Consider the following 7,615-nt stretch of genomic DNA (forward strand, 5'->3'; position numbering starts at 1 on the left):
TGCATTTCTCTAATAAATAGTGAAGTTGAGCATCTTTTCATGTGCCTGTTGGCCATCTGTGTGTCTTCTTTAGGGAAATGTCTATTAGGTCTTCTGCCTATTTTTTTATTAGGTTGTTTGTTATTAAGTTTTATGAGCTGTTTGCATATTTTGGAAATTAAGCCCTTGTCTGTCGCATCATTTGGAAATATCTTCTCCCGGTCCATAGGCTGTCTTTTCATTTTGTTTATGGTTTCCTTTGCTACGCAAAAGCTTGTAAGTTTGATTAGGTCCCATTTGTTTATATTTATTTTTATTTTTATTGCCTTGGGATACTGACCTCAGAAAACAGCTACAATTTATGTCAGAGAAGGTTTTGCCTATGTTCTCTTCTAGGAGGTTTATGATGTCATGTCTTACATGTAAGTCTTTAAGCCATTTTGAGTTAATTTTTGTGTATGGTGTGAGGGAGTGTTCTAACTTCATTGACTTACATGCGGCTGCCCAGCTTTCCCAACACCACTTGCTGAAGAGACTGGGAAAGGACGTTCTTGATCTGGAGGAGATGCGGCTCTTCCTTGAAGCCCCTGGTGAGAGACCTGTGACTGAGACTCGGCTCCTGGACCCAAATCCCAACAAAGATGCAGTTTATGTCTTGAGGCCCTTGGCCCCTCACCCTGCACTCGGCACTTACACACGGCCTCGTTTGAGTCTCCACACTCCAATGAGGGGGGAACTGTTCTCCCCATTTCCTGGATGAACTAACTGAGACCCAGAGAGGCAGTCACATGACCGAAGTCACACAGTACGTCAGGGACAACACTGGGACTCACCTCAGCTCTTTGGATTGTGGTGTTCCTGTTTTCTTCTTTGCTCCTATCTTGGGGACCCCTCAGACATCTCTGATTGTGTATCTCTAGTGTGCCCCTCACCCCCACCACGCTGTAGCTCTTTTTGGCTCAGAAACATTTATATCCTGATTTGGGGACAAAGGACTCACCCATTTGCAAATAAGAACAAGAGAAGAAGGGGGCTCAGCCCCTAGCCCACTCCCAACAGTCAGGCCTGGCTGTGCCCTTGACTGGCAAAACCTCTGAACATACCAGGTCTGAGCCCTTCTCCTGGTTCCAGAGCTGGAGGCCCCTTGTTCCTGGACCACAGACTCCCCTGGTACCAGACCCCCTCAGAGCAACCCTACATCTACCATTCCAGGCCCACCTTCCTCAAAACACCTAAGAGCCTAAGACAGCCTTCATGCTCATCTTGTCCTGTCTATGGGGCCCATTTCACAGATGAGGGAATAGAGGCCCAGAAAGAGCGACCAAAGTGCAGCAAAGAGGGAGTGGAAATGGCAGGGAATTTGGAGGTAACAGGCCTGGCTTCCAATTCCAGCTCCAACTCAAGTGCCTTGAGCAAATCCTGCACACCTCTGAGTCTCCATTTAACACCTGCGAAATCCTCCCTGCTCCCATACCTCTCCCAGTGCCCTGCACACACCTGTCTGTAAAATGGGTCTGTAAAAGGATCACCGTGAAGTTAGAAAATGCACATAAAGCTCCTGCACCTAGTAGGTGCCCAAGAAACAGTAACTCAAAAGCCGACCAAGGCTGCCCTCACCCAAGTCCCCAGAGGTTGCGTCCCCAGGAGCAGAGCGGCCCCTCTCTCACACCAACACGCCTGATGCCAGTTGGGCTCTGGTGGCCGAGCCTCCCAACCCCAAGGCAGCTCTGAAGAGAGGGGAGACATGTCCTAAAGCTCCCTCCCCGTGTCTGTCTTCTCCCATATGATTGTATTTGCAACTAGGGCAAATGTGGTGCTGGAATTTTCACCCCATTTTTCACAGACCTTTGAGCCAAGACATAGCCAAGCAACTAAAAAAGAAGAAATGTGAAATGATCCTCTTAGCAAGACTTAACCATCTTCCCTCCCTTGTAAATCTACTAATGAATTGCAATTGCAAAGACAGACCCTTTCTTGGAATCGGGTAACCAATTCACTATGGGGCAAAGCGGTTCCCAAGACCTGAAGAAGGGAAGAAGTTTATATAAATTAGCTTAATTCTTTATCCACACAAAAATCAAGAAAACAAAAATATTTAGAAAGCAGTTTGTCAGTAGACAGTGGCCACCCTGAGGACATGCTGGTTTCCTTTTTTGGGGGACTTGTTTATAACCTTCTGTTAATCAAACCTAGATCCAACAGAACACGGGAATTACACGGAGAGGGTAGGTTGCATGAGGATCTGGAGCAGACATGGGGAGGGTCGACTGGGGATGAATTTGCAGCAGGAGTTGCATTTGAAAGACCCCAAAATGCCAGTCCCCGCCTTCCTTAGAGTCTGAGAAGATGGTCCTTTTACACTCAGCCCCTCACAGGGAAGAACATGGTCCCCGGAGAGTCACTGTGTGGGTGAGGCTGTGCCCGGCAGGGACCCCATGTAGGTCAGGTTCCCTAGAAGCAGAGTAAGATAGGGGCCTGTGGGCAGGTGCCTTATGGAGGGCACCCTCTCGCCCTCTCGGAGGGAAGGGTCGGGAGAAGGAAGAGGGGGAGGGAGAGGAGCCGGGCAAGGCTGTGGGCTGAGCTCGGGTCTGGCCTCAGCCTGAGACACGGGGAGCCCTGGAGCGTGTAGGGGACCACATGGCTGTGGTGAGCTGATTTGGAGATAGGGTCTTCACACAAGTAACAAGTTAAAATGAGGTCATTAGGGTTGGCCCTAATTCAATATCACTAACGTCCTAATAAAAAGGGGAAATGTGGGCACAGATATGCACACAGGGAGAATGCCATGTAAAGATGAAGGTAGAGGTTAGGGTGATGCTTCTCCACACCAAAGAACGTCAAAGGTGGCCAGCAGCCCACCCCAGACGCCAGGAGAGAGGCCTGGGACAGAAGCTTCCTCGCAGTCCTTGAAGGAAGCAATCCTGCTCTATTATTTGGTGCATGTATGTTTAGGGTTGTTACGTCTTCTTGGTGGATTGATACTTCTATTATTATGTAATCACCCTCTCTTTTGTGTCTAGTAATTTTCTTTGCTCTGAAGTCTACTTTATCTGATATTAATATAGCCACTCCTGGGTTGTTGTTGTTTTTTTCAATTATCAAGGGAATTTAATGGAATCTTTACTGTCTATGACCAGAGAAAATTGAAACCCTGCCTAAATTTCCAGATTCTGGGAGCCAGCCCCACACTGGACCCTGCTTCCAGGGCCTGGATGATGCTCCTAACTTAGTCCCAGGGCGTGAGGGAGCCCCGTGCAGCTGCTCAGACCAGAGCCCAGCCCACAGCAGTGTTGAGGACTCAGCGGGTGGGATGGCTGACTGGCCGGGACCTGGTGCTGGGGATGAGGCATCTCAGTCACCAGTCACTGGGGATCCTGGTCAGAAGGGCTGGATGATGCCTGTCCACCTTCACGGTTTTGTTCTAGATAAGGCAGCTGAGGCCCAGCTGAGGGTTTGGAAGGGGCAGCCCAGCCAGATGCCCAGGTGCTGGGGTAAGGCTCGGACTCAGCCCAGCACCCTGGCCTGGCCTGCCATGGGAGCCCATTTCCCTTCCCTTCCAGAAGGGTAGTCAACTGGGGGTTAGTCTTGCCCTGTCTGACATCTTGTTGGCAGGTAAGGCAGTTCAGTCTGCATAGTGCCCAGGGCCACAAAGCCAGTGTCAGGCTGTTGATGTAGGTGACTCAGAAGGGGTGGGTGGGGATGGGGGGGAGGTCGTGAAGAGAAAGTTCACCAGCCGTTCATCTGGCCGTATACACCAGTCAGTCTTGTAGAATTTCCAGAACTTGTCCCACAACACCTGGCAGCTCTCAGCCAGAATCTGGCCCTCCAGACACCCAAAGCCCAAGAAGTACCAGAGAACCAGCCCTGGAGAGGCCACCAACTGGCTGACAAGGACCTTCCTGAAGATGTTTAGGAGGCCACAGATGTTGGACAAAATGAGGAGGGGGTCCAGGCAGAGGAATCAGCAGAGCATGAAGAGGCCCACGCTGTAGGACACCACAGACATGCTTGATAAGCACCTTGGGTCGGACTTCTGTCAAGGCCAGGCGTGACCTCCCAGGAATGCCATGTGCTATCCCTGGCATCCATGAGAGTGCCGCAGCCCAGACTGTTGGTGAAAAACAGTGCATGGCCTTGGAACAGGGGCTGCCCTGCCGCCCACAGGCCACACAGCCTACGCCAGCCACCAGACACCATCACCCGCCCTTGCTTTTTTAATTAACATATTCATGGTGTATCTTTCTTCCATTCTTGATATTTCACCCTACCTATATTGTTGTGCTTGAAGTGAGTTACTTGTATATAAGATATTGCTGGATCATGAGTTCTTTGGGGTTATTGTTTGTTTTATTTTGTTTTTGGTCTACTCTGCCAATCTCTGTCTTTTAATTCATATATTTAGTCCATTTACATTTAATTATGTATATGTTAGAGCTTAAGGCTATCATGTTATTATTTGTTCTCTTCATTTCCCATTCCTCTATATCTTTCTTCCTACCTACCTGTGGGTTACCTGAACATTTTTTTAGGATTCCATCTTGACCTACTTAGTGTTTTTGAGTCTATCACTTTGTATAGTTATCTTAGTGTTTGCTCTAAGTTTTATGAGAAATGTACAATAACTTACTGTACTCTACTGGTACTGACATTTTACCACTGAGAACCAAGTGTAGACACCTTACTTCTGTTGAGATCCCTTTGCCCTCCACACTTTATAAGTATCATAGTCTTAAACGCTTCCCTTACAGACATTGAATACAATAGTAGATGGTTTTTAACTTTTGCTTCTACCACCAAATATGATGTAAGAAAATCATGAGAGAAAGTATTGCATATTCTATTTACCCCTACTTATTCTGATAGTCATATTTCCTTTCTGAAGTTCCAAGCCTTGTTCTATTAAAATTTCCTTTCTGTTTAGACAATTTATTTTAGCCATTCTCTAAAGATACATTTGCTAGCAGTAAATTCTCTTGGTTTTTCTTCATCTGAAGATGTCTTTATTTTCCTTTTCATTCTTGAAGGATATTTTCACCAGATATTGAATTCATGGTTGACAGCTCTTTTCTCTCTGTACTTAAAAAACTGCTGTACCACTTAATTTGAGCCGCCACAGTTTCAAAAGAGATATCCACTGCCATTCAAACTAATGTAACTTGTAAGTAACAAGTAGTTTCTTTCTGGATGCTTTCAAAACTTTTTCATTGTCTTTAGTTTTTGAACATTTAATTATGATGTGACTTGGCATCCATTTCTTTACGTTTAGCCTATTTGGGATTTGCTCAGCTTCTTGAATTTGTAGGTGTATGTGTTTCATTAAATTGGACAGTTTTTAGCTATTATTTCTTCAAATACATTTTTAGCCCCACTCTCTCTGCTCTCCTTCTGAGACTCTAATGATACCACTGTTAGTTCTTTTGATATTGTCCCGTAAGTCTCTGAAACTCTGTTCACTCTTTTTTCGGTCTATTTTCTCTCTGTTGTTCAGACTGGGTAACTTCTATTGACCTGTCCTCAAGTTCACTGATTCCACCCTCTATCATCTCCACCACTGCCAAGCCATCCATTGAGTTTTTTGTTTTGGTCATTGTATATTTTAGTACTATAACTTTCACTTGGTTCTTTTTTATAACATATTTCTTTGCTGAGATTTTTTTCATTGGTTTCCAGAGAATTCATAATTGCTTATTGCATCATTTTTGTGACAGCTGCTTTCAAGTCCTTGTCAAATTACTCCAACATTTGATTCATCTCAGTATTGATTACCTTTCCCATTCAAGTTGTGATTTTCCTGATTTCTTGATGTGATAAGTGATTTTTTTTATTGCATCCTGGACATTTGGGATATTATAAGACTCTCGATTCTATTTAATCTTTTTTCTTTGGTTTTTTGTTTTTTTTTTCCCAGCAGCAGTTGTAGCAAGAGGCCAGATGGGTGTGTATGCTCAGCTTCCCCGTCTTCCCGCATGTCTGCAAAAATAGGGCACCGAGTCTGCTGCTTTGTTGCTGCTGAATGGGAATGTGAAGCTCGGTTTCCTACTGTGCCCTATTGACACCAGGGATGTGGATGCAGAGGGCTGGCTCACACCACTTTATTGCTGCAAGGTGGAGGCAGGAGCTAAGCTTCCCACTGGACCTTGCTGACACCAAGGGAGGGGAGGGAGGGACCCTGCTTCCCACCACTTCATTCTGCCTCATTGATGCCAGGTGTGGGTAAAGACTGTTCCTCTCTTCGGGCCCTTCTGATACCAGTTGGATGGTCGATGGGGACATCAAGTGTGAATAGCCCCACCTTCTATCTCCGTAAGTCTCATTGCTGCCAGGTAGGAGCGGAGGCTTGGCTCATGGCTAGGCCCATCAGACAATACTCTGGTAGGAGAATCAAAGCATCTATGCTTGCCTGCACAGGGCGGGGGTGGGATAGGGTGGAACACGAGCTTCCTGCTCAATTCCACTGAAAATGTAGAGCAGGGAGAGTGGGAGGAGAGTAGTTTTTCTGTTGCTTTTTAGCTGGAGTAAAGCAGATTTCGACAAAAAGGTTTTCTGTTAATTCGTGGGTATCTGATGGTGACTGTCATGACATCATTGGAGAATATCTATCCAGGAGAGGTGACTGGCCAGTCTCGTCCACAGACACCCAATAGAGAGGGAGGTCATACTTATTCCCAGCTTTTCTCCTGGAGGGTCCTGCCCTGGGAGACACGGGAATGGGCTTTCCAGAAGCTAGGGTAGCTAATCAGAGAGGACAGCCTCTCTGGAATGGCAAAGAACACGGCTTCCCATCCTTCTTTTTCCTCCTATGGGAGCTGATGGCACCGTGGGGGCTGCCTCTGCCAGGGGGTAGGGAGAGCCCAGGTGTGTATGAGAGTCAAGTTGGGGTATACGTGCAGATGGGTGTGGTGTGTATGTGGGATGGGGGTGTAGGGGGGATGTGACCATTTGGGGGCTGAGTGGACTGTTTGCCAGCATGTGTGAGACTGGGTGTGACCCAGGAAAAGGAGGAGTCAGGAAACCCAAACTCCTCCTTTCTTTGACCACGCAGGAGCCTGTGAGCTGGAGTCAGGGGTATGGTAAGGGCCAAAGAGGGTCTTGGGAGGAGAAGCAGCATGACAAGCAGACAGTGAAAGAACTGGGAGGCCCAGTCTCCAGAGGACCTTGCTGTGTGACCTTGGGCACGTCCCTTCCCCTCTCTGAGCTCCCTGTCCTTATCTGCATGACGGGGATCACCCCAGATCCAGAGGCCCCCTGTTCATGCTAATGCTGATTATTATCATCTCCTGGTGGGCCATGGGGCCCGGAGAGGCCTGACCTCAGCCTGGGAAGTGGAGGCTGAGATGCCTGAGCTGGTGTTTACAATGGGCTGGTGTCAGGCAGCGAACGGGCTGGTGACCAAGACATGCGGCTGGTTCCCTGCAACTTAAAAGCTCAAAAGAAACAGCTGGAGAGCAAGGCAAAGGTATTTCTACTTCCCAGAGCACAGGTTTTCAGGATGGAGTGCCACATGCCAAGAAAATGACTGGACATATTTAAACTTGTCAGCATTCACTCATTTACTCTCGGCTATGTTCCACTGAAGACTTGGAGGAGCTCACAGCCAAAGGCCATTCAGTAAAGCGATAAAAATACATATAAACAC

At 47.2% G+C, this 7,615-nt stretch overlaps 1 pseudogene; it reads right to left on the minus strand.

Annotated features, from left to right (window-relative positions):
* Positions 1-469: 469 nt before the first annotated feature.
* LOC116156958 (mpv17-like protein 2) lies at positions 470-4,176 on the minus strand (annotated as a pseudogene).
* Between the last annotated feature and the right edge of the window lie 3,439 nt (positions 4,177-7,615).

Source organism: Camelus dromedarius, chromosome 14 (assembly GCF_036321535.1).
Source record: "Camelus dromedarius isolate mCamDro1 chromosome 14, mCamDro1.pat, whole genome shotgun sequence".
Lineage (NCBI taxonomy): Eukaryota > Metazoa > Chordata > Mammalia > Artiodactyla > Camelidae > Camelus > Camelus dromedarius.